The 24818-nt window shown below is 41.6% G+C and overlaps 1 long non-coding RNA gene across 1 annotated transcript; it reads left to right on the top strand.

The window, feature by feature from the left end:
* The first annotated feature begins 8061 nt into the window (after positions 1-8061).
* LOC134293600 (uncharacterized) lies at positions 8062-23271 on the top strand. The gene is made up of 2 exons (XR_010000541.1): positions 8062-8292; positions 20165-23271. It is a non-coding gene; the product is annotated as an uncharacterized LOC134293600 (long non-coding RNA).
* Positions 23272-24818: the final 1547 nt, after the last annotated feature.

Here is a 24818-nt window from a genome sequence, read left to right as displayed (position 1 = left end):
TACATATAGTATTACAGTATAGTGGTATAGTTCAATATAGTAATATATAATGCTAATATTGTGCTATGCTAATAATATAATATATTGTACTAGCTGTGCCCGGCCACGCGTTGCTGTGGCTGAGTCTGGTGGTGTTGGTCAGTCTACATTAGGTTGTATTGATGCTGTGACCTCCACCTTCTTTATACTCACATTAGTAGTAGTATTTGAAGTCTGTTACCTTCTTCAATTTTTGTGTTGATTGATAATTGCTTGAGATCCCTGTTGTCTTTGGTTTGTTGTTAATTGTAATGTCTGATTCTGCTGAGTGCGGTTTATATTTTTATTGTGGTACAATAGTCTTTTTTTTTGTTTTGCCTGTGTAGGTGTTTATTATTATTGTTGTTGTTGTAGTGATTATGAAGGTTGGATAAGTTAGATGCTACTGTATTGTTTTTTGGAGGCCCAATTTAGCACTGACTGGCCTCTCAGCCTCAGTGCCTGGCTGTTTCTTGCCTGTGCTGGTGTTGATTCTTATTGTTGTTGTTGTTGTCATTGTTATTATTGTAATTGTTTTTTTGGAGGCCAAGGGTGAATGTAGGGATTGGGGAGGTGGATGAGTTGTGTTGTCAAATTTTGTATTTGTTATAGTCACAATGCGTTGTTGTGAGTTTTGTGGGTCTGGATTGTGGTTTTGTGGTGTGGTTGTGTTGTTACAACTGAGAGGCACGGCTTTTGTGTTGTGTTGCGAAGTTTTGTATTTCTGGGTCGTTTAGTTGTGTGCCAAGTTTTGTATTTCTAGGGCGTTTAGTTGTGTTGTGATAGTCACGATGCATTGTTGTGAGTTTTGTGGGTCCGGATTGTGGTTTTGTGGTGTGGTTGTGTTGTTACAATCGGGAGGGAATGCTTTTGTGTTGTGTTGCCAAGTTTCGTATTTCTGGGGCGTTTAGTTGTGTTGTTATAGTCATGATGCGTTGTTGTGAGTTTTGTGGGTCCGGTGTGGTTTTGTGGTGTGGTTGTGTTGTTACAACCGGGAGGCAAGGCTTTTGCATTGTTTTGCCAAGTTTTGTATTTCTGGGGCGTTTCGTTGTGTTTTTATAGTCATGATGGGTTGTTGTGAGTTTTGTGGGTCCGGATTGTGGTTTTGTGTTGTGGTTGTGTTCTTACAATTGGGAGGCAAGGCTTTTGCGTTGTGTTGTCAAATTTTGTATTTCTGGGGCGTTTTGTTGTGTTATAGTCACAATGCGTTGTTGTGAGTTTTGTGGGTCCGGATTGTGGTTTTGTGGTGTAGTTGTGTTGTTACAACTGGGAGAAAAGGCTTTTGTGTTGTGTTGTCAAGTTTTGTATTTCTGGGGCATTTAGTTGTGTGCCAAGTTTCGTATTTCTGGGGCGTTTAGTTGTGTTGTTATAGTCACAATGCATTGTTGTGAGTTTTGTGGGTCCTGATTGTGGTTTTGTGATGTGGTTGTGTTGTTACAACCGGGAGGCAAGGTTTTTGCGTTGTGTTGTCAAGTTTTATATTTCCGGGGCGTTTAGTTGTGTGCCAAGTTTCGTATTTCTGGGACATTTAGTTGTGTTGTTATAGTCACAATGCATTGTTGTGAGTTTTGTGGGTCCTGATTGTGGTTTTGTGATGTGGTTGTGTTGTTACAACCGGGAGGCAAGGTTTTTGCGTTGTGTTGTCAAGTTTTATATTTCCGGGGCGTTTAGTTGTGTGCCAAGTTTCGTATTTCTGGGACATTTAGTTGTGTTGTTATAGTCACGATGCATTGTTGTGAGTTTTGTGGGTCCGGATTGTGGTTTTGTGGTGTGGTTGTGTTGTTACAACCGGGAGGCAAGGCTTTTGCATTGTGTTGTTAAGTTTTATATTTCTGGGGCGTTTAGTTGTGTGCCAAGTTTCGTATTTCTGGGGCGTTTAGTTGTGTTGTTATAGTCACGATGCATTGTTGTGAGTTTTGTGGGTCCGGATTGTAGTTTTGTGGTGTGGTTGTGTTGTTACAACCGGGAGGCAAGGTTTTTGCGTTGTGTTGTTAAGTTTTATACTTCTGGGGCGTTTAGTTGTGTGCCAAGTTTCGTATTTCTGGGGCGTTTAGTTGTGTTGTTATAGTCACGATGCGTTGTTGTGAGTTTTATGGGTCCGGATTGTGGTTTTGTGGTGTGGTTGTGTTGTTACAACCTGGAGGGAAGGCTTTTGCGTTGTGTTGCCAAGTTTCATATTTCTGGGACATTTAGTTGTGTTGTTATAGTCACGATGCGTTGTTGTGAGTTTTGTGGGTCCTGTGTCGTTTTGTGGTGTGGTTGTGTTGTTACAACCGGGAGGCAAGGCTTTTGCATTGTGTTGCCAAGTTTTGTATTTCTGGGGCGTTTAGTTGTGTTGTTATCGCATGATGCGTTGTTGTGAGTGTTGTGGGTCTGGATTGTGGTTTTGTGGTGTGGTTGTGTTGTTGTAACCTGGAGGCAAGCCTTTTGCATTGTGTTGCCAAATTTCGTATTTCTGGGATGTTTAGTTTTGTTGTTATAGTCACTGCGCAAACAACTTTATCATTTTATATATATAGATATACAATATATTATACTATAAAACTGAGGGCGGGGGCCAGGTAAATGACCTCAGAGGGCCGCATCCGGCCCCCGGGCCTTAGTTTGGGGACCCCTGCTCTACTGTATGTCAAATTCAAGGCATCAATGCACTAGATGGTTTGAACTTCAATTCCCAGAAGCCTCCACTAACATGGCAAAAAATTAAAGCATTGTGGGAACTGTTGTCCAAAACATCAGGCGTGCTAAAGGTTCCACCACCCCTGCATCAAAGCCATCTTAAATCCAACACACTCCTGTTTTGTATTTATTGAATCCAGCAAACAAGATGGAACGCTTCTCTCTTTCCTTCATCAACAAGGTCTGTGGCGACTGCAGCACAGATCAGATCTGCTCCACATTTTCACTGCAGTGATCCTGCCAGCATGTCCTAAAGGAAACCAAAGCCAGTTTGTTGCAAAATCTCCCAGCTCTGAGTTCTGGACGCCCTCATGTGGTATGAAGCATGTATTCGATAAACCTGGCTTCCATCATTCTCTCTTCCAGCCATACAATATGTCGCCTCAATATCATATGAATGTATGTGCCGTCATGTCTCCTGTTGAATTATGGCAACTCCGTGAAGTTCATGCGCTTTTCTTAAGCAAGGGATTCTCAGAGGTCCTTTTTGCCAAGTCTTTCCTCTGAAATATAGCTTACAGCCCCTGCTATTTGTTTGTGGTCTCCTATTTATTTATTTATTTATTTATTTATTTACAGTATTTATATTCTGCCCTTCTCACCCCGAAGGGGACTCTGGGCGGATCACATTGTACACATATAAGGTAAACATTCAATGCCATATAACATAGAATAGAGACAGACACAGACACAGAGGCAATTTAAACTTTCTCCAGCTTCCTGAGGGTATGCTTGATTCTGGCCACGGGGGAGCAGCTGCTTCATCATCCACTGTGACGGCCACTTCCTCATTCCAACTGCAGCTGGATGATTTTTATGGTGTCGTAAATTAGCCTCCCCACACATAAGTGGTACCTAAATTTCCTACTTGATAGATGCAACCATCTTTCGGGGTGCTTAGTTTAGCAAAGAGCAGGGGCTATATTTTATTTTTAATTGTCAGGTGCTCACCCCGACACGGGCTGGCCTCAAACTCATGACCTCTTGGTCAGAGTGATTTATTGCAGCTGGCTGCTAACCAGCCTGTACCACAGCCCAAGACTGACACTGCTTAGCTTCCAGGATCAGATGGGCTTTGATGCCTAAAGCATCACACGTTTCGTTACGAAGCACATGTGTGCTTCCTAGTGACCTGTTGATTGGTGACTCCTTGAATTTCATAGGGTTTTCTTAGGCAAGGAATATTCAAGGGTGGTTTTGCCAGTTCTTTCCTAGGAAATATAGCCTACAGCACTTGGCATTAATTTGTAGTTTCCCATTTCCATGGCAGGTGGTTGGACTGGATGGCCCTTGTGGTCTCTTCCAACTCTGTGATTCTATCAAGCACTAATTAGGGCTGGCCCTGCTTAGCTTCCAAGATCAGATGGAATCTGGTGCCTATTTAGGCAGATCTTCATAGAATTGGAAAGGACTGGTGTGCTGTGTAGTAATCCAACTGTTACCATGGACAAAAGTAATGCCTCCACCTACGTAAATCCTCAACAAATGGCAGTACTGGTCTGCGGCAGGTACTGGCTTGTTCAGTAGACTCTCCTCTACAGTTCCATTTGGCAGGAAGCCTTAGTATTGAACGGTTGTGTTGTTAAAGTGCAAAGTATGGAACCCTGCGCAGACGGTCGGTCAATGTGACATAAGCAACATGCAGTCATTGAATTCTTGATAGCAGAAGGTGTCACCCCAAAGGAGAAAGGCATCACCTTCATTCTCATAATGCAAAAGGAGTTCCTGGCAAATTTCAAGTCTGTGCGCTTTCATTTCAGGCATCAGCATCCTGGGTACCCATTGTGTACAGATCTTCTGATAGCCAAGCAAAGCAATAATGTGACCCACACGTTCTTGTGAAATGCCAATTATGCTTGAAATTTCTCCCTTAAGTGATATGACAATCATCCTGAATCATTCTGTCAACTTTTTGCTTGTGAAACTCAACAGTTGCTGTTACAGGACGTCCAACACTTTGTTTGTCACACAAGTCAGATGTTCCCACCTTTAAACGTATTTGCCCAATCTTTAAACGTATTCCCATCTTTAAACGTATTCGCCCAACGACGCACAGGACTCACATCAACACAATCACCACAAACAGCTTGCATTCTCTGATGAATCTCCTTTGGGGTGACACCTTCTGCTGTCAATAATTCAATGACTGTACATTTCTTAAGTCACATTGACTGACCGTCTGCACAGGGTTTCCATACTTCACACTTTAACAACACAAGCATTCAATGCTAAGGCTTCTCGACTGCAGAGGAGAGTCTACAGAACAAGCCAGTACCTGCCACAGACCAGTACTGCCTTCTGTTGAGGAGTTACGAAGGTGGAGGCATTACTTTTCATTCAACCCTCGTATACTCCTTAAAAACAGCCAACCATACTGTCCAAGGAAAGAGAACTCACCGCTCTCTGGGACAATGAAATAGTTGATAAAGTAAATAGGAAATTCTGTATGTTGAGGTGAACTCTTTATTCTTGCAATATGAATTCACTGTGTAGTTTCCAGAGTAGAAGAAACAAGCTCATTCCATCTTGTAGGAGACATCTTTCCAGATATCTAGATGTGTCTTGTGTGTCACCTCTTCAGCTTCTCTTCTACATGCTAAACTTTCCCAGCTCCTTGGTTTCCAGAACATTAACCATCTTGTTCACCTTGCACGGAGCAAATTCTTGCTTCTCAACATGCAGTGTCTAGAACCAAACACAAGTATTTGCGGTGTGGTTTGACCAAATCAGAAGCCTTGGTTTCCAAACACTATATCCAAAAACTATTGAAAGTTTCATAAAATCATTGTTTCATAGAATCATTGTTGGAAGAGACCTCCAGGACCATTCAGTCCAACCCACTACCACGCAGAAAAACACAATCTAAGTACCCTCAAGAGATATTCATCCAGGCTCTGCTTAAAAACCTCCAGAGAAGGAGACTGCACTGCACTCCAAGGCAGCATATTCCATGGCTGAACAGCTCTAATCATCAGGAAGTTCTTCCTAAAGTTTTGGTCGAATCTTTTCAGTTGCAATTTGAATCCATTGCTTCATTGTGTCCTAACCTCAGAGTAGCAGAAAACAAACTTTCCCTCTCCTCTATGGGACATCCTTTCAACTATTTAAAAATGCTATGATGTCCACTTTCAGCCTGTTCATTCATTTGTCTCCACCCAAACCAATTTGCCGCTATGTTTTCCTTGGGACAGCCAAAAGACTGTGGGATTCTGAATCTGCTTGAGGTTCTAATCTGAAATTTAAAGGAGCTATCCGTGGTGCTGAAAATATTTTGGAAAGACAAATGTCAGGACCTTCAAAAGCCTCTAAAAATTGAGCATAAAATACAGAGTGGATCCACCTGTCTTGACAGCTTTCTGGCCAAAGACATGTGCTGATTGAGGCCATGAACATACGAGGGTTGAATGAAAAGTAATGCCTCCACCTTCGTAACTCCTCAACAGATGGTTTGCGGTAGGTACTGGCTTGTTCAGTAGACACTCCTCTACAGTTCCATTTGGCAGGAAGCCTTAGCATTGAACGGTTGTGTTGTTAAAGTGCAAAGTATGGAACCCTGCACAGACAGTCAGTCAATGTGACATAAGCAACGTGCAGTCATTTAATTCTTGATAACAGAAGGTGTCACCCCAAAGGAGAAAGGTGTCATCTTCAGACTCATAACGTGAGAGGTGTTCCTGGCAAATTTCAAGTCTGTGTGCTTTCATTTCAGGCATCAGCATCCTGGGTACCCATCGTGCACAGATCATCCGGTAGCAAAGCAAAGCAATAATGTGACCCACACGTTCTTGTGAAATGCCGATTATGCTTGAAATTTCTCTCTGAGTGATATGATGATCATCCTGAATCATTTTGTCAACTTTTTGCTTCTGAAACTCGACAGTTGCTGTCACAGGACGTCCAACTTTTTGTTTGTCACGCAAGTCAGATGTTCCCACCTCAATATCTTTAAACTTACTCGCCCAATGACGCACAGTCTTCACATAAGCACAATCACCATAAACATCTTGCATTCTCTGATGAATCTCCTTTGGGGTAACACCTTCTGCTGTCAATAATTCAATGACTGCATGTTGCTTAAGTCGCATTGACTGACCGTCTGTGCAGGGTTCCATACTTCGCACTTTAACAACACAATGGTTCAATGCTAGACCTTCCTGTCAAATGGAACAAGCCAGGAGCTGCCGCAGACCAGTACTGCCATCTGTTGCGAAGGTGGAGGCATTACTTTTCATTCAACCCTCATAACAGCAACCTTTCTTTCATATGCAAAAAAGGCAACAGTTTGGAAAGTTAATTTTAAGTGGAATGAAATCTAATGGCTCATAGTGAAGATATTCGTAACTTGAAAGTGACAGGGTGGTACTATAGCTGCTCAATCTTAGGTGGCTTCTACACATCATTACATTTATTCTTCTTAAAAATAACACTATGTAGCATGTTTTTTGTTCCTGGGTCATAAATGTTATTTCCTAATTGGTTCTATCACAACAACATGGAAAAAATTATTAAACTGCAACAAAAAAATTGTGCAGGAAATCCTCCAATATGTTTTGCTATAGTTTTTCAAGAATATCTCATTGAATCTCATCCAATTCGATGTAGTTTTTGGCAGCCACAAAAACAAAGGTTCCGGTGTAGAACGACTATTTTCAAAATAAGTGCCACACAATTAAACAGGAAATAACACTTTCAAAAGAGGAGCAGAACTTTTTAAAAATGTGTTACATTTGAGTTATGTGTTTGTGATGGGTTTTGTAGTCATGACTCCTATGCAGTCAATACAGGGGAAATCTTCTCTTTTATAACCACAAACAAATAATAATATCAAATTGCATTATTTGTTGCACTACATGAAATTTGTGTGTTTGAATGTATTGCAAGCATTTGTTGGTCTCCATGTCAGACAGGAGCTATGTCACTATTGAACACTAGAGAGAGCACTTGCATTACTTCCTTTCTATTGGTCACTATCATGCTGTCGTACTTCACAATTTCAATTCTGTGAAATTCATATTGTGCCAAAGGAAAGGAGAAACGCCAGAAGCCTTAAAGAGGAAAATATATTTTATATAGATGGGGAGGAAAATCATAAAATAGTGCTGTGGGAGGGTGTGGGGGTAAGGAATAAAAAGTTTTGGAACATAAAATGTCAAAAATAATTAAGCAATCTAAAATATGCAACAAGAAAATGGCATTAAACTATGAATGACTAACACTACTTAAAATGAGAAAAATTGACCTTTCAAAGACTGGATTTGATCATGGAAATATAAAGATTTATCTGGAGATTGTAATATTTTGCCATTAAAAGGCTCAACAGGGGTAAAATGGCATACAATGGGAACTATGTATCCAACAGAGTAAAGAAGGTGGGTAATAACTAGTTATAATAAGTACAATATGTATTTATCTCAAGTATATATAAATAGTACTTTTGGATAGGCAAACTTTTCTAGAGCAGTTGGTACCATTTCTAAAACAATATGTATGTGGGTTTCTGTCAGTTTTTCAGGCTGTATGGCCATGTTCCAGTAGCATTCTCTCCTGGTGTTTCACCTGCATCTGTGGCTGGCATCTTCAGAGGTTCTTCTGGAGGTAAGCCAAGTGAAGTGTGTGTGTATATATGTATGTGTGTGTGTGTGTGTGAAATGTCCAGGGTGGGAGAAAGAACCCTTGTCTGTTTGAAGAAAATGTGAATGTTGCAATTAGTAAGCTTCATTAGCACTAAATATCCTTTCAGCTGCAAAGTCAATCAGTGAGGGTATTTGCATAGAAGTAACTTGGCTGTTGCACCAGGAGACATCCTTTGTTTGGAAGGTGTAAACTGGCACTTGGTTGTTTGTTATCTGGAATTCCACTGTTTCTGAGTGTTGTTCTTTATTTACTGTCTTGATTCTGGTGTTTTTTTTTTAATATTGTTCATTTCCATGGCTTCCTCCTTTCTGTTGACATTGTCCACATGCTTGTCGATTTCAATGGCTTCGCTGTATAGTCTGACATGTTGGTTGTCAGAGTAGTCCAGCATTTCTATGTTCTCAAATAATATTCTGTGTCCATGTTGGTTCATCAAATACTTTGCTATAGCTGACTTCTCTGGTTGAATTAGTCTGCAGTGCCTTTCATGTTCTTTGATACATGTTCAGGTGCTGTGTTTGGTGGTCCCTATGTAGACTTGACCACAGCTGCATGGTATACGGTATATGGTATTCCAGACAGCAAACAACTAAGTGCTAGTTACCACCTCCCAAACAAAGGATGCCTGCAGTCAAAACGTCAGGAGAAAATGCAACTGGAACATGGCCATACAGCCTGAAAAACTCATAGCAACTCAGTGATTCCAGCCATGAAATCCTATAACACAATATGTATGTGAAAACCAGCCTGTGTGGGGAACAGATAGAAAGAAAATCTGCTTTTATGAGATTCAGTGCTAGAGAAGAGTTCTATATAGACCATAGACTTCAAGATTTTCCATATGTGGCTCAGTCTTGAATCAGAAGAAGACTAGGATTTGGAAGGACAGCTATGAAGTAACTAGATGAGATCTCGAGATGTATCATTGGGATGGTCCAAGCCATCATATTTTCCATGTCTCTGTATGATTCTGAAAGCTGGATGGTGGAGAAAGCTGGAAAGAAGAAAATCAACTGAGGTGTGTTCTACAGATATTTTAGACTTCAACATGTCCCAGTCCTTGGTTCTGTCAGGATGCAAGAAAGAACAGCATCCTCAAAGCTGTTCTTTTCGCACCTGACTACAAGAAGACAGAGGAAGAAGACCATTTGGCGGGGAAGGCTGATTTATGACAGGGTCTGGTCTTCAAACGTGGGAAAGGACAAAAGGAAAGGGAGGTGTGGATGGAGAAGAAGGGAGGGGGGAGGCAACAACCCAATATACTGAGGGGAAGAGCGGAAGAAGGGCAGCAGAAGCTTTTGCAGTCATCTTGGCAAGGCGGATTCAATAAAGTTTCCATAACTAACAGCTGTGTGAGCCTATCTTTGTGTCCTACACCTTCCAGGAACAGACAGGTTCATTCATTAAACTAAGTGGAGACTACAGTCAAGAAATCAGAAGAAGACGAGGACTTGGAAAGGCCACCATGAAGGAACTAGACAAAATCCTAGAGTATCTCTCGGAACACTAAAGTTAGGATTCCCTATGTCATTGTATTTCCCATTTCTCTGTATGGGTGTGAAAGCTGAACAATGAAGAAAACTGGTAAAAAGAAAATCAATGCATTTGAGATGTGATGCTGGAGATAGGTTCTATGGGTATCATAGGCTGCTAATAAGACCAGTAAATAGGTCCTAAAGCAAATCAAGCCTGAACTGAAGATGACTAAACTCAAATTATCATTCTTTGGTCATATCACGAGAAGACATGATTCACAGTATTATTATTTTTAGTGTCTTGGTTTATAGGCCTCTTCCTGGGGTTATGTAGGATGCTGATTCAGAAAATTGCATTGAGTAGACCACCTCAACTCTAGTTTCTTAGATATAGTCATTGCCATGATTCTATAGGTGAGCAGATGTCGACTGGTATATGCCATATGTTTTGTATCTCGAAAATTAGAGGTGATAGGGGGAAACTGGTGCCATTTTTGGAATCAGCAGATCGATGCAATGCTTAGAAAGGGTAAAAGGCAGTAAGAAAAGAAGAAGACTGCATTGAAGATGGATGGATTCGACCAAGGAAGCCATGCTTGTTCCGACTTTGCAAGATCTGGGCAGGACTGTTCAAGATAAAGTAACTTGGAGATATCTCATTCATTGGATTGCCATGAGTCAATATAAATGTAGTTAACAACAGCAGCAGATGTCTGACCCCATTGAAAAACTTCTTCTCCCATCAGTGGGGCAATTTCCAATATTTCTATCCCGCCCTTCTCACCCGAAGGGACTCAGGGCGGCGTACAATTGGCAACAATTCGATGCTGATACATCATTAAAAACAACAACATATAAAAATATATTACAACCAATTAAATACAGTATAAAATATAAAACATAAACATGTAGTATGAATGAACATAGGAAAGGATACTTTAGACCAGGGGTCCCCAAACTTTTTAAACAGGAGGCCGGTTCACGATCCTTCAGACCGTTGGAGGGCCGGACTATAGTTGGCCACCGAGCAATAATAATTAATAAAAACAACAACACACAATAACAACAACAACAACAACAACAATAATAAAGAGGGTTGGAAGAGACCCTTTGGGCCATTGAGTCCAATCCCCTTCTGCCTTTGTGCGCCAAAAGCACAAGCAAAGCACCCCTGACAGATGGCCACCCAACCTCAATGTTAATAATAATAATAATAATAATAATAATAATAATAATAATAATAATAAAGAGGGTTGGAAGAGACCCCTTGGGCCATTTAGTCCAATCCCCTTCTGCCCTTGTGCACCGAAAGCACAAGCAAAGCACCCCTGACAGATGGCCTCCCAGCCTCAATGTTAATAATAATAATAATAATAATAATAATAATAATAATAATAATAATAAAGATGGTTGGAAGAGACCCCTTGGGCCATTTAATCCAACTCCTTCTGCCTTTGTGCACCAAAAGCATAATCAAAGCATCCCTGACAGATGGCCACCCAGCCTCAATGTTGTTTAATAATAATAATAATAATAATAATAATAATAATAATAATAATAATAATAATAATAGTAAGGGTTGTAAGAGAAGAAGAAACCCCTTGGGTCATTTAGCCCAACCCCCTTCTGCCCTTGTGCCATGGGGGCCGGATAAATAGCTTCGATGGGCCGCATCTGGCCCCCGGGCCTTAGTTTGGGGACCCCTGCTTTAGACTCTAAAATACTCTCTCTTTGGAAGTGTGACTTCTTATTAAACCATTTGGAGCTTAATTTACTTTCAATTTCCATGTGCATGGTTTTAATGGTTGTAACATTTTCAGCCGTTTTCACATTTAATATGTTTCTCTCCTGTTTAAGATATTTAGTATATTAATCTGAGTGTTTCTAATGACCTCTTGGTTTACCAGTAGACTATCCTCAAATCCCACAGTATAAATAGTTCAATAAATAAATAAATACACATCAATAATTCTCCAGTGCTAACCTATGAGATTATTACCGGAGTTCCCCAATATCATTTCAACTTAAAGGCACACACACGGTGTTTGTAGACATTATAGACATGATTTATCATCTTGAAAAGCCAGCACCAAGACGCAAGGAGTTCATTTGTCTTATTAGCTGTATTCCAATTCACCCTTTTTCTCTTTTTTTCTTTCTTCCTTGCCAAAGTTGACCACTATTCATCCTCATTGGGCAGGCGATTATGCACCTCTCCTTTGAAAACTGGGGGAAAAAAAGAAGGATGGATGGAAAGAAGGAGGGGGGAAGAGTTGTGTTGCTATGGAAATGTGTTTTCTCTCTCCCGCTGGATCGAATTTGAGCCGGCTGTTGCTAAGTAAAGAGTTTGCAACACATTGGTACACAAAAGGCGGCTTCTTGGGTGTAAACATAAATAATATACAACAAAAGAAGTGCGAAGCGTGGAGGAGCAGGCAGAAGACGATCAAGAGGCTGCACCCCAAATAATCATATAATAGAGTTGGAAGAGACCTTCTGCCAAGAAGCAGGAAATCGCATTCAAAACACCCCTGACAGATGGCCATCCAGCCTCTGCTTAAAAGCCTCCAAAGAAGGAGCCTCCACCACAGTCAGGGGCAGAGAGTTCCACTGCTGAACAGCTCTCACAGTGAGGAAGTTTTTCCTAATGTTCAGATGGAATCTCCTTTCCTGTAGTTTGAAGCCATTGTTCCGTGTCGTAGTCTGCAGGGCAGCAGAAAACAAGCTTGCTCCCTCCTCCCTATGACTTCCCCTCATGTATTTATACATGGCTATCATGTCTCCTCTCAGCCTCCTCTTCCGCAGGATAAACATGTCCAGCTCTTTAAGCCGCTCCTCATAGGGTTTGTTCTCCAGACCCTTGATCATTTTAGTCGCCCTACTCTGGCACCTTCCAGCTTGTCAACATCTCCCTTCAATTGCAGTGCCCAGAATTGGACACAGTATTCCAAGCGTGGTCTGAATTAATGGAATGAAAGCCTGACTCTATGGGTAAGGGGAGCCGAATGTCATCGGGTTGTCCTGGTTTAACCCTTAAACATTTGGCATTTCAGATTTTAATTATTGTTTAATATATGTGGAGTGTTTCAGTGCTTCAAGTAACCTTTCAGCTTATGGTGACCCCCACTAATTTTATAGGGCTTTCTTAATCAAGGAAGACTCAGAAGGGATTTTGCTAGTTCCATTCTCAGAAATACAGCAAGATGTATCCATCAGGGTTCCATTTTGTTCCGCATTTCAATTTTGTTGCTGTTTAACATATACAGTGTTCCCTTACTTATCGCGGGGTTTACGTTCCAGGACCACCCACAATAAGGGAACGGACAACCCCATATTGCAGCAACTCCACTGGCTGACAGTCTGTTTCCAGGCACAATTCAACATGCTGGTTATGACATTTAAAGCCTTCGACTGTTCAAACTTCCGTACAGTGGCACTTATTTCCCATGTCAGTAAGGTAATGCTCAAGATCCTGCAAGGCAGACTCCAGGAATACATGGAGCGAGAGTTGCCAGATGTCCAAGCTGGGTTTAGAAAAGGCAGAGGAACCAGAGACCAAATTGCCAATATCCGGATGCTGGATAATGGAGGAAGCCAGGGAGTTTCAGAAAAACATCTACTTCTGCTTTATTGACTATTCTAAAGCCTTCGACTGTGTGAATCATAATAAACTATGGCATGTTCTTGGTGGTATGGGGATACCAAGTCCCCTTGTCTGTCTCCTGAGAAATCTGTATAAAGACCAAGTAGCCACTGTAAGAACAGATCACGGAACTGGTTCAAGATTGGGAAATGAGTGTGGACATCAGGGCTGCATACTTTCACCCTCCCTATTCAACTTGTACGCAGAACATATCATGCAACATGCGAGGCTTGAGGAATCCAAGGCCGGAATTAAAATTGCTGGAAGAAACATTAATAACCTTAGGTATGCAGATGATACCACTCTGATGGCTGAAAGTGAGGAGGAGCTGAGGAGCCTTATCACCAAGGTGAAAGAAGAAAGTGCAAAAGCCGGGTTGCAGTTAAACATCAAGAAAACCAAGATCATGGAAACTACACCTATTGACAACTGGCAAATAGAGGGAGAAAACGTGGAGGCAGTGACAGGCTTTGTATTTCTAGGCGCGAAGATCACTGCAGATGCTGACTGCAGCCAGGAAATCAGAAGACGTTTCCTTCTTGGGAGGAGAGCAATGGCCAACCTTGACAAAATAGTGAAGAGCATCACACTGGCCACGAAGGTCCACATAGTCAAAGCAATGGTATTCCCCATAGTAACCTATGGATGCGAGAGCTGGACCATAGGGAAGGCTGAGCGAAGGAAGAGAGACGCTTTTGAACTCTGGTGCTGGAGGAAAATCCTGAGAGTGCCTTGGACCGCAAGAAGATCCAACCAGTCCATCCTCCAGGAAATAATGCCCAATGGCTGCTCACTGGAGGGAAGGATATGAGAGGCAAAGTTGAAGTATTTTGGCCACATCATGAGGAGACAGGAAAGCTTGGAAAAGATCACGATGCTGGGGAAAATGGAAGGAAAAAGGAAGAGAGGCTGACCAAGGGCGAGATGGATGGACGGTATCCTTGAAGTGACTGGCTTGACCTTGAAGGAACTGGGGGCGGTGAAGGCCAACAGGGAGCTCTGGAGTGGACTTGTCCATGCGGTCACGAAGAGTCGAAAACAACTGAACGAGTGAGACGATGAGACTGTTCAGGTCCAGGCTATTTGGTTGATCTCATCCCCTTGTATGAACCTGCCCGGGCCCTGAGATCTTCAAAAGAGGCCCTTCTCTCAGTCCCACATCATCTCAAGCTCAATTGATGGGAACGAGAGAGCGGGCCTTCCTTCTCAGTGGCTGTCCCTTGACTCTGGACTCTGTCCAGTGAAGTCAGAATGGCCCCCTCCCTGCTGTCCTTCAGGCAGCAGGCTAAAACCATTTTATTCAGGCAGGCTTTCAAAGATGAAGGTGTCTAAGATCTAGTCAGGGGATGCTGTGGTTTTTAGCTTTCAATATGTTTTAATGGATTTTAACTGTGATTTTTTAGTGCTGTTTGTGTTTAATTCTGCTTTAATGTTTGTATATTTAGTATATATTTTAAATTGTATACTAATGCTTTTATGTCAAGCTGCTTTTAGTCCCCTTTGGGGAGATAAGGCGAGGTATAAATACAACAACAACAACAACAACAACAACAACAACAGCAACAACAATCATAGAGTCATAGAATCATAGAATCATAGAGTTGGAAGAGACTTCATGGGCCATCCAGTCCAACCCCCTGCCAAGAAGCAGGAAATTGCATAATAATAATTCCCAGCTGGACTTCGGATACGTGAAACCAGGGATAGGATCAAACACAATTAAATTGTTTGAGGACCAGGCTGTGTGTGATGTCTCATGGACCATGTAGTCCCGTTCCTAGTACTATTGTGGCAGATGAAGAGGAAAACTTGGGTTTCCCACCGTTTCTGCCAGAATTGGAGCCCTTGCACCTGCAAGATGTTTGCCCACAAGGAGACAGCCAAACAAGCCTTGAGCAGAAATCTTCCCCTTTTTCTCGCCGGATTTATTATAATCAAGATAGAAGCGCTCAAGAGAGGACTCGGAGGAGCGCCAGGATTGCTGCCAGACAATTAGCTGATTAAGGCTGCTTCCCTTGGGAAACTTTAAGGAGTCATGCATCTGGACACAGTAGGTTTCGTTTCTTGTTCCCCAGAGAAAGTGTTCCTGGCGGGAAAACAAGATCCTATATAGGTGTTTGGCCACGAAGGATTCCTTGCGGAGTCAATTCGTCAGCTTCGGGAGTAGATTGTGTGTGGACTACGCTACTCCAGTTCCAGGACCTCGTTCTCGTTCCAGCCCTGCCTTGTTCCCCGGACCTCGCCACGGATTTCGCCACGGACCCTGTTTTTGCTCCTCGCTTCTTGTTACCTTGAATCAAGCCTTGTTTGCCAAGAATCTAGTTATTTCTCCAGCCTTGCATCAAGTTCCATGGACTAAAGAACCTTTGTCATTTCCCCTCACTTTGCTTGGCAAAGTGTGTGTTTCGGTTATTGGATTACAACTTTGGACTTTAATATCTCATATTGGACATTGTTTCCCTGGACTATATCTGACCTTTCCTGAAAGGTCTACTTCTGAACTATATTTTACACTTATTTTTATTGACTTTATATATTTTCTTAATAAAGATATTAGATAGATTCTGGTCTCTGCGCATGGTTATTGGTGCTCTGCAGCCTGGGTCTTGACACTGTGGCATAGCTGGTTAGTAGCCAGTTGCAATAAATCACTACTGACCGAGAGGTCATGAGTTCGAAGCCCAGGTCGGGTTAAGCCCCCGACCATTAAAGAGCCCAGCTTGCTGTTTACCTAAGCAGCCCGAAAGACAATTGCATCTGTCAACTAGGAAATTTAGGTACGCTTTATGCAGGAGGCTAATTTAACTAATTTACAACACCATAAAACTGCCAGCAGCACGGGAAAGGAATGAGGAAGTACAGCACTCGGTGTCACTAGTGGACGGTGAAGCAACAGCTCTCCCTGTGGCCGGAATTGAGCATACCCTCATGAAGCTGGAAATGTTAAATTCCCTCTGTGTGTCTATACTGTATGTTGTTTGTCTGATGGCATTGAATGTTTGCCATATATATGTGCATGTAATCCGCCCTGAGTCAGGGTGAGAAAAATGGAATATAAATACTGTAAATAATAAATAATAAATAATAAATTATCTCACATCCTGCCCCTGTATACTGCAGTTGTATTGAAAGACCTAGAAATTTTCTAAGTCCTCCCATGTATCTCTGTGGTAACTTCCAGCGTATAAATAGAATTGCATTGGCAAACCTGGATATTCCTGGATAGATTCTCCAATACAAATCTATGGTATTTATTTCATAGAAGCACTGGAGGACATAGTAAATTCCAGGTCTACCTTATACTGTGCCTCAAGTCATCAGGAGAGATGGGTAGTTAATATTTTTTTATCCTTATCCTTATTATTCTTCCAAGGAAATGGGTTCTGCATTTATGGAGGTCTTATTGTATAGCCAACATAATCTGATATTGGTAGGTGATCCACCATCCAAGTACTAGCCACAGCGAACAAGATCAGATGAGTCTGGTGTCTTTAGGGTTTAAAATACACCATTTCAGAAAGTCGGTATTTTAAAATACACCCTTTTAGAGAGTCAGTAATCTTTTAACCGAGCTCCTTCTATTTGAAGGCTTTATTCCAATCTCGGAGTTTAGCTTGCCGTGGATGATTCATCTACTTAGGCTGTAAACAGATCAGATGACATGCCTGATCAAAGCTCTGTGGGCTGTGCGAAGCCATCGCAGGCACTTTATTATTAGAATTATTTGCGTCTTGGAGACTTTGGTAATCCTTCCAAAATATCCCTCATTCTTGCGGCCTTTGACTCCTCCAGCTTTCCATATCATCCAGGCCCCAAATGTGTGGAAGTCGCCCCTAAAATCATAACAACTGTGTTATTTTACATCAAAAACACAATTGCCTCCAGTAGATATCAGAAGTGGTCACTTTCTTCTTGCATTGCTCTGACCTGCAGCCATTTATTCGCTCTTCCTCCTCTCTCTTGCATTGGGCAAGTATCACAAACTAAGCAACAGTTGTGTGTTTTACAAAGAAGACAAACTTTACTGCATGTGTTTGGAGAGTCCAGAGTTGTAGTCCAAACACACAGCCCTTCTAAAGCGGCACTATTATCAATGCTGAAGTTCAGCACCTTGGATAGCTCCTTTGATATTCAGATTGAAATCTGGACTGGATCTTCCAGCCTGTCAACCCAGCAATGGAAGCCTGAACTATGGCCCTTTCTACACAGCGATATAAAATGCAAATTATCTGCTTTGAAATGGATTATATGGCAGTGTAGACTAAGATAATCCAGTTCAGATCACATAATGTGGATTTTCTGCTTTGAAAACTCATCTTAAATTATGTAATGTTCCTTCCAAGCTTTGTTTAGGACAGTGAAGTACTGTATATACTCGAGTATAAGCCTAGTCTTTCAGCCCTTTTTTTAAGACTGAAAAAGCCCTCCTCGGCTTATACTCGGGGTGAGGGTCCGGTTTGGCTTATATTTGGGTCAGCTTATACTCGAGAATATATGGTACATTTATTATTTTTCTCTATTATTATTGGTATTATTACATTTATTATGTTTCTCTATTATTGTTGCTACTATTACATTTATTTTACTCTATTTTTATTATTATTAATAATACATTTATTATTTCACTCTGATCTTATTATTATTATTGCATTTATTATTTTACCCTATTTATTATGACATGTATTATTTTCCTGTATTTATTATTATTACTACATGTATTATTTTACTCTATTATTATTAAAAGGATACATATGCACATTTACATTGAAGAAGATGAGAATAATGATTTAATCAGAGTTGGACAGTCTTATCTTAAGTATTCAAAATCATTTAACCTACTGATGCCTCAATTAATGTAATTTTATTGGTATCTATTTTTATTTCTGAAATTTACCACCCTTGGCTTATACTGGAGTCAATGTTTTCCCAGTTTTTTGTGGTAAAATTAGGTGCCTCGGCTTATATTCGGGTCAGCTTATACTTGAGTATATATGGTACTTTGCCATTGATATGTGTGAGATTTGCAGGGAAAACAGGGAGAAGGAGAAAAAGAAGAAAGATCTTAGATTCCTTATCAAAACTAAGGCCCCCTTCACACTATTTAGTTACACTGCTATGATTCCACCTTAACTGTTACAATTCTGAGCTATGGAATCCTGGAATTTGCCGTTCAGGGAGAGACATTTTCAGCCAGAGAAAGAAACAATATTTATTTGTTAAAAAAAAAAAGGTAAAGGTTTCCCCTGACGTTAAGTCCAGTCGTATCTGACTCTGGGGGTTGGTGCTCATCTCCATTTCTAAGCCAAAGAGCAGGCGTTGTCCGTAGACACCTCCAAGGTCATGTGGCTGGCATGACTGCATGAAGCGCTGTTATTTATTTTTATTTATTTATTTACAGTATTTATATTTCGCCCTTTTCACCCCGAAGGGGACTCAGGGCGGATCACATTGTACACATATAAGGCAAACATTCAATGCTATATAACATAGAACAGAGACAGAGACAGACGCAGAGGCAATTTAAACCTTCTCCAGCTTCCAGCTTCCTGAGGGTATGCCTGATTCCGGCCACAGGGGGAGCAGCTGCTTCATAATCCACTGCGACAGCAACTTCCTCATTCCAACGGCGGCTAGGTGATTTTTATGGTGTCGTAAATTAGCCTCCCCACATATAAGTGGTACCTAAATTTCCTACTTGATAGATGCAACTATATTTTTGGTTGCTTAGGTCAACAATGAGCAGGGGTTATATATTTTATTTTATTTTAATTGTCGGGTGCTCACCTCGACACGGACTGGCCTTGAACTCATGACCTCTTGGTCAGAGTGATTTATTGCAGCTGGCTGATAACCAGCCTGCACCACAGCACAGCCTGTTACCTTCCCACCGGAGCAGTACCTATTGATCTACTCACATTTTGCATGTCTTCAAACTGCTAGGTTGGCAGAAGCTGGAGCTATCAGCGGGGGCTCACTCTGCTCCCCGGATTCGTATCTGCGACCTTTCGGTCTGCAAGTTCAGCAGCTCAGCTCTTTAACACACTGCGCCACGTAATTTAATTTATATCGCAGGTTTTTTTTCCTTTGTGGGAACCAAAGCTTACACATTGAAAGGTTAAAACAATATAGCCAAACTAATCTTTAATATATGTTATTAAAAGAATTTAACAGCCCTCTCCTTAAAGACATGAATTTAGGACATTTAAACCTCCTCACCGGAGCCCTGGTGATGAAGTGTGTTAAAGCGCTGAGCTGCTGAACTTGCAGACTGAAAGGTCCCAGGTTTAAATCCCGGGAGCGGAATGAGCGCCTACTGTTAGCTTCAGCTTCTGCCAACCTAGCAGTTCGAAAACATGCAAATGTGAATAGATCAATAGGTACCGCTCCGGCGGGAAGGTAATGGTGCTTCATGCAGTCATGCTGGCCACATGACCTTGGAGGTGTCTATGGACAACGCCGGCTCTTCGGCCTAGAAATGGAGATGTCCACCAACCCCCCGAGTCGGTCAGGGGAAACCTTTACCTTTACCTCAAACCTCCTCGCCAAATGACAAACCTTGGGATTCCATAGGTGGCAGCATGGCAATTAATGTGGAATCAAAGTACTATAATTGTGTAGTGTGAAACACTCTCAAGTTAGCCTTACATTCAAGCCTGGAGGGAAGAGTCCCCCATTTTTCTTCAGCCAAAGGTAACCCTCTGTCATTCTTTATAAGGTCAAATGGGCCGGCGAGCGACGTGTGAAACTTTCTAAGGGAAACGGCAGGATAAAAAACGTAATAATCCATAAGTGCAAACTGCAACAGTGGCATATTGTTCACCCCCCGCGGGGCACTAATCCTACGCGACTCTCAACACTGGTGCTTTCACACCACAAATATTTGTGCCACGCAGCAGATTGTATCAAGATAACAGCAAGCAACAGCAGCAAATATTGACAAAAGTGGACAAAAGTGTTGCTTTGGCAACCGGAGTTCCTTAACAGTAACCACCAGCAGTGGTGTTTGTCGGAGTAGCTAGGCTTCAGGGCTTTTTGAGAAGTTAAAATTAAACAGAATTCTTTTGGACACAGCCATTGAGAATCGCTGGGCCAGAACATATGTACCATTGAAAAAAACCCAGCTCTTTTTCTTAACTTGCAACTCTGCTTCGTGGGAGAGGCATTGAAAGGTTGCCTTTCGAAGGGAGGATTCGACTGACAGGAGCCATCACTGGTTGTCAAAGAAACCCAAACATATTTCCGCTCTTGTGGCTCTTATTTAGAAGGACTATTTTGCTCTGAGCAGGAAGGACAATAGCTCAGGTGCTCCTCGCAAGTCTGCAGAAGACAAAACTTTGGCCGTAAGGAAGACCAAGATGGGCTGCACCACCAGCAAGAGTGCCACCGTTGTAGAAGTGAGTGAAAAGCCTGGAGACAAGCCCCAAGGAGACGAAAACAACCAAGATAGAGACTCGGTGGCAAAGACTGACAGCAACCAAAATGCTTCCTGTAAAGACGGCACCAGTGAAAGCTGAAACGGGAGAGAAATCCCCATTCAAAGATAGACCTGGACAGATGAACTTCTTTATTTTGTGAGATGACCAATGGATCCTATCTTCAGACACTTTCTTCAGGAGCCACACAACAAATCTTTGCGGAAGTACAGTGGACTCTCTGTATCCACTGATTCTTGACTATAAGGGAGAACCTTTTACTACGCCATTGCATATAATGGGAATGGAGCATCAATGGATTTCGGTATCCACAGGAGGTCCTGGAACCAAAGCCCAGCAGATACCAAGGACCATATCGGTTTGGTCTTCCGTTTGGTTGTCCTGTGCCGAGATGAGGATCTGCTAAGGTCCAGATGAGATTCTGCTACCTCTACAAATGGATTGGTTTTGTTGTTTCACCCATCTGAATGGTCATCTACTCTTCCTGAAATGAAATTCAAATCAAATTTTGAGAACTTTCAAAAAAACATTTTCAGAATCAGCGTATCTCTCAAGAGCCATAGTGCATGATCTAAAATTAAATTTAAAATTAAGATTCGTCCTTGAACAAAAGACCCAAGGAACTTCAAGGGAAGCCACTGAATATCATGGAAATGGAGCATCAATGGATTTCAGTATCCACAGGAGGTCCTGGAACCAAAGCCCAGCAGATACCCAAGGACCATATCGGTGTTGTCTTCCATTTGGTTGTTCTATGTTGAGATGGGGATCTACTAATGCCCAAAGGACATTATTCTACCTCTACAAATGGATTGATTTTGTTGTTTCACCCATCTGAATGGTCATCTACTCTTCCTGAAATGTAATTCAAATCAAATTTTGAGGACTTTAAAAAAAAAACCTTTTCAGGAAACCCTCTAGCTATGATATTAATGTATCCCTCAAGAACCATAGTGCATGATCTAAAAATTTAATTTAAAATTAAGATTCATCCTTGAACAAAAGACCCAAGGAACTTCAAGGGAAGCCACTGAATATAATGGGAATAGAGCATCAATGGATTTCGGTATCCACAGGAGATCCTGGAACCAAAGCCCAGCACATACCCAAGGACCATATTGGTGTTGTCTTCCATTTGGTTGTGAAATGCTGAGATGGGGATCTACTAATGCCCAAAGGACATTATTCTACCACTACAAATGGATTGATTTTGTTGTTTCACCAATCTGAAGGGTCATCTACTCTTCCTGAAATGAAATTCAAATCAAATTTTGAGGACTTTCAAAAAAACATTTTCAGAAAACCCTCTAGCTATGATATCAGTGTATCTCTCAAGAGCCATAGTGCATGATCTAAAATGAAATTTAAAATTAAGATTCATCCTTGAAAAAAAGACCCAAGGAACTTCAAGGGAAGCCACTGAATATCATGGAAATGGAGCATCAATGGATTTCGGTATCCACAGGAGATCCTGGAACCAAAGGCCAGCAGATACCAAGGACCATATTGGTGTTGTCTTCCATTTGGTTGTCCTATGTTGAGATGGGGATCTACTAATGCCCAAAGGACATTTTGCTACCTCTAAAAATGGATTGATTTTGTTGTTTCACCCATCTGAATGGTCATTTATTCTTCCTGAAATTAAATTTGAATCAAATTTTGAGGACTTAAAAAAAAACCTTTTCAGAAAACCCTCTAGCTATGATATCAGTGTATCTCTCAAGAGCCATAGTGCATCATCTAAAATGAAATTTAAAATTAAGATTCATCCTTGAACAAAAGACCCAAGGAACTTCAAGAGAAGCCAAAGAAACACTGATACACTCAGTGAACACGTCAGAAGTGTAGAGGACATGTTATTCACCACCAAAAGTTATCTTTCCAGACATTTGGGGCTAAGACTGAAGCAAAATAACTCCAACTGGAAGAAATGGAATCTCCCACTATCTTTGATCAAAGGCAGCCAATATTCTGATATCAATTCTCCATTCTGTTTAGCTGTACTCGGCTGCCGAAGGTTAAGTTGCAGTTTAATGTGTTTAAAGAAAGTCTTGAAAAATCTGATTGAATTTCTTTTTTTCCAAGGCAGTCTAATGTCATGGTTCGGTTATGTTGTTAATGAAGTGTTAATGTTAATGAAAACTCTACTAATCTTTAACATCGTGTTATCCAGAGGGTTAAATGCTGACACGATATTCTGAGGAACGGCATGAATCATAGACAGATGTGCAAATTATGGCTGGATTTTTATTGCCCAGCTCCGTAGGATCGAAATGGTAAATGTTTCAATGGCTTTTTAAAAAACGAGATGTGATCAAAGAGTTGAAACCTCATCACTCTTTCTCTCTTTTTTTCTGTCTCCCTAATAAAATTTCATCAATATCAGGTACTTAAATGCATTTTCTTATGACTTCATGGACATCAATTGCATGACGGGGATACAGTGGATGAGGTTTGTCTTCAAATACCTTGATGCCCATATTCCCATGATTGGTATCCATCTGAATGGGAGCCACAGAAGTTTGGGTATATGCTTGGTTTTCTATGGCTATGAAAAGGTCTTTTCTATGAAATACCTTTCAAGCATCATGTCTGGAGAATATAATGGTCTCCTTGTAGAGCTGGTGGCTCCCATGTCAGTTGGGCAGTTAATCCATTCCAGGTTTGAGCTAGCTTTCAAGCAGCTATCCGTAGTAATGAATCTGTTTAGGAATTAGTTTAAAGCTTGGATTTAAACCCAGGGCCCTTCCATGCAGCCATAGGTAAAGTAAAGGTAAAGGTTTCCCCTGACGTTAAGTCCAGTCGTGTCCAGCTCTGGGGGTTGGTGCTCATATCCATTTCTAAGCCGAAGAGCCGGCATTGTCCATAGACACCTCCAAGGTCATGTGGCCGGCATGACTACATGGAGCGCTGTTACCTTCCCACTGGAGCGGTACCTATTGATCTACTCATATAACCCAGAATATCAAGGCAGATAATCCTCTATGTCTCCTTTGAACTGGATTATCTGAGTCCACACTGTCACACAATCCAGTTCAATGTGGATTTTATACAGCTGTGGATTCACCACCCCAATGAGTTGGGAACCACCAGTTGCTAGAAGTGAGGATAGATCTTCCCTTTTGTAGCTCTTATTTACAAATAACAGAACCCTGTTTATGGTTTTTTCCTGTCTTGATATTTTATTTATGGTTTTCCTTGGGATTTTCAATATTATCTGATCTTGGAAGCTAAGGAGGGTTAGACTTGGGCCCCTTCTACACTGCAATATAAGCCAGATTATCAAAGCAGATAATCCTGTTATCTGTTTTGAACAGGATTATCAGTTTATAGTAAAGATAAAGATTTCCCCCTGACATTAAGTCTAGTTGTCTCTGAATATAGAGGTTGGTGCTCACCTCCATTTCTAAGCCAAAGAGCTGGTGTTAACCACAGACACTCCTAGGTCACGTGGCCGGCATGACTCCATGAGGCGCCACCGGGGGCTCTATCAGTCTATAGGTAAAGGTTCTAGAACATGGCCATACAGCCCGGAAAACATACAACAACCCTAGATAAAGGTTTTCCCCTGACATTAAGTCCAGTCATGCCCAAATCTGGGGGTTGGTGTTGATCTCCATTTCTAAGCCGAAGAGCCGGCGCTGTCCGCAGACACCTCCTAGGTCATGTGGCCGGCATGACTGTATGGAGTGCCACCGGGGGCTCTTTCAGTCTATAGGTAAAGGTTAGGTAAAGGTTTTCCCCTGGCATTAAGTCCAGTCGTGCCTGACTGGGGGTTGGAGTTGATCTCCATTTCTAAGCTGAAGAGCCGGCATTGACCGCAGACACCTCCAAGGTCATGTGGCTGGCATGACTGCATGGAGTGCCATCGGGGGCTCCGTCAGTCTATAGGTACAGGTTTTCAACTGACATTAAGTCTAGTTGTGTCCGACTCAG

Source organism: Anolis carolinensis, unplaced genomic scaffold (assembly GCF_035594765.1).
Source record: "Anolis carolinensis isolate JA03-04 unplaced genomic scaffold, rAnoCar3.1.pri scaffold_9, whole genome shotgun sequence".
Classification (NCBI taxonomy): Eukaryota; Metazoa; Chordata; class Lepidosauria; order Squamata; family Dactyloidae; genus Anolis; species Anolis carolinensis.
This window is presented reverse-complemented; position numbering and strand designations above follow the sequence as displayed.